This window comes from Penaeus monodon, chromosome 15 (genome assembly GCF_015228065.2).
Source record: "Penaeus monodon isolate SGIC_2016 chromosome 15, NSTDA_Pmon_1, whole genome shotgun sequence".
Classification (NCBI taxonomy): Eukaryota; Metazoa; Arthropoda; class Malacostraca; order Decapoda; family Penaeidae; genus Penaeus; species Penaeus monodon.
In genome coordinates this window covers 11,521,410-11,521,933 of record NC_051400.1, presented here as the reverse complement: position 1 = coordinate 11,521,933, position 524 = coordinate 11,521,410, and positions in this window count along the sequence as shown.

Here is a 524-nt window from a genome sequence, read left to right as displayed (position 1 = left end):
ATACCAACAACAAGAATAGTAACATAGATAAAGCTAACAACAACCGAATAATAGCGAGATAGGAGTAACAGCAACAGCAAGAGCCACAAAGGCAATAACGATACCGACAAAAAAGTCCGCAGCGGCAGTGCTAAGAATCCGGCGCCAAAAGGACGCACAAGCGGCGGTGAACAGGAGCGAAATTCCCTTAAGCCCAGATCTGCTTTTCTTTTTTGCTGCCATCTAGTGACGGGATTCCCCACCTGTTGTCGATGACGGGACGGTTGCCAGGGAGAGAATATCGCAAGCGGCGGGGAATAATTTACCTGCAGTTGATTTATGTTGAGAATCGTGCAACCCGATGGAGGGTTGCTGTTCGTTGCATTGCCGGTTGCTCCTTGCGCTGTCACGTGGTTTCTGGAATGGAAACCTGAGTCGGAGGAGGTTATCAGTATGTTATCGTGATGAGAATTTGCTGGTTTCGAGTTTGATTTTCCCTTTGGGTTTGGGTAAAAGGGGATTGCAATGTCAAGTGAATGGAGATG